The 2,411-nt window shown below is 32.9% G+C and overlaps 1 long non-coding RNA gene across 1 annotated transcript; it reads left to right on the forward strand.

Moving 5' to 3' along the window:
* The first annotated feature begins 294 nt into the window (after positions 1-294).
* LOC143607475 (uncharacterized) lies at positions 295-1,680 on the forward strand. Its single transcript, XR_013148976.1, has 5 exons — positions 295-417; positions 523-617; positions 753-1,063; positions 1,164-1,229; positions 1,335-1,680. It is a non-coding gene; the product is annotated as an uncharacterized LOC143607475 (long non-coding RNA).
* Positions 1,681-2,411: the final 731 nt, after the last annotated feature.

Raw genomic sequence — 2,411 nt, forward strand, 5'->3', positions numbered from 1 at the left:
GAGCTCGGGATCGTTTCATCCCGTTTATACCCCTAACCTGTATATAACTTAATGGAAAGAATACTCATGCTCAATCATAATACTTACTGATTCATATTTTGTGGATTTTATTATTTATTTAAAACACTAATTTCTTTTAAGTCTCGTCGATCGTCTGTGGGACTTGAACCAACCCCCCCCCCCCCCCTTTTCAAACCCAGGTCGTTGTCCAATATTAATCCATGTTTCAACTTGTTAGATTTGTAGCAAAATTATTAATTCACAAAAAAGGCCTCGGTTTTATAAAGGGAGAATTCAATATTTGGTTTCATGTGCATTAATTTCACAATACTTGATTTCATTTGCTTGTAGTTGTCAGGGTTCATAAAGGGAGCATGTGCTTGATTCCACAACAATAACATCTATGCCACATCAAAGGTGTGCATATAGCTTCCGTCTACTCATTACATTATTATAAATTATTGGTACTTTTAGGACTTCACTTGTTAGCTTATTTCTTTGTTCTATATTTTGTTGCTCTAGTTTTTCCTGGATCTGTACAACACTTCACAGTCCAACCCGAAAACGTACAGAAGCAACTAATTCCTGGCGATTTTAATAAACGGTTGTATTTGAAGGTACAATTTTTATAAATTTTGTATTATATATTTTGTGTTAATAATTTGAACAGAAATGCTGTTTATAATTTAAAGTGTTTGGATTTGTGAATAATTTTTATTTACCTGCTAAATCAGTGATTTTTTTTCTTACAGTTTCTCATTGAGCTTGTGAAGAATTTGAATAAAAATGCCGTTTATATATATGTACTTTCCCTGTATACGGTTTGCTGGCTTATACATGACGGATATGGTTTGCATTATCTTGGATTACAAAGATAAGTTCTTTTCTATGTTTTTAACCACAAGGTTCATTGTTCTTACTATTCTTATCATTAGAATTAACTACCTCATTTATAAACTATAAAACACACAAGATTCAATATTGTTGTAACTTCGTTTGTTCCCGTTTACTGTGTGACGACTTGTACAAGAAAGGGAGAACTATTATGCCTATTGAATTTCAGGTTTGCCCTTTGTTCTTTTTCAATAGCTCTTTGTTGCATAATCGTCAATTTCATCTGTTCTTGACATAATTAATGGTTTGTTTTTTCTTTGTATGGGGAGATGGGCGCTTTATTCTTGAGGTCATACAAAACACAAGCAATTGGTGGCCAGCCTCTATATTTAAAGGTAAAGACTCCCTGAAATATGCTTAATTTGTCATTTATTAATGTTACTCTTCATAATGACTTATTGTGAACCTTCTGGTTGCCTTTGACATGTTTGGATATGGAGGCTTCACAGCATCAATGCATTTAGGAGCGTATGTCAGTTTCTGGTTCAAAAGCAACTTGGAGGGTAATTGTGTCTACTTTTTATTTAAAGTCTGATCTATCTTCCCCTTGCATTTTAAGCTTTGATACGATTTCACACCAATCTTTTGTGGACAACTTTCAGGTTTGAAGCAACTTTGTTTCTTTTTAATAGCTTTTGTTTCATAATCATCAAATTTCATATGTTCTTAGCATAGTTCATGAGTTTTTGAAAAGTATTAGTGTTTATTTGCACCTTTAGGTTATTTGAAATTCTGGGCAGGGAGGTACCAAGTAACGCTTAAAAGCAAAATAACAGCCAAAACATACGCATATGGCTAATTTGTTTAGTTAGTTGATTTATTATTAGTTTTGATCTTTGTTATGTTGTTCTGCATTTTATAAGCAATATATAAGAACACATATTTGAATATATATATATAGGCTTGGTAGATCTATTAATGAATTTTGTTTAGAAGAAAACTGTCACAAGAGTAGAATAATGTTGCGAGTACGGTTAAAAGTTTAAATCTTTCTTATCCACAATACACACACACGCGCGCGCACACACACACACTTTTTTTCTCATAAATGGTTTGTGTCAAATATGGTTGCAACAAGTATTGTAGAATAGGCTCTATACATTGAGTTTACACCTAGGAACCCATTTCCTTTTAAACTACCCTTTTTTTAATCTTATATGTCATTTGTTCTCTGTTATGTGTTTTCACATTTCTTATTCTATTTTTTAAAGCATGATCCTTGTTCTTTCCTGCATTTTTTACTTATGGTGTCCTTCGCGAGCCTACGATTAACAAGCTCGAATTATCTCCCGGTGAAAGTCTCACAAAGGTATCTGTTATTTTAGTCTTTAAAGCCTTATATATGATCTGACTTCAAACCTTGTGGGAAACATTTGGACAGGTTGATTTTTTTAAACCGAAGATGAGAAAAGCTTACATGCAAAGTTAAGTTCATTTCTAATTTCTTACTTGTTTTAGCACCAGAATTAACGATCTCGTTTATAGTACATACGACACTTCACATACAGACCCATCTC

The sequence above is a fragment of the Bidens hawaiensis genome, unplaced genomic scaffold (assembly GCF_021521415.1).
Source record: "Bidens hawaiensis isolate Kalapana, Puna unplaced genomic scaffold, B.hawaiensis_p1.1 tig00082811_1, whole genome shotgun sequence".
Taxonomy (NCBI): domain Eukaryota; kingdom Viridiplantae; phylum Streptophyta; class Magnoliopsida; order Asterales; family Asteraceae; genus Bidens; species Bidens hawaiensis.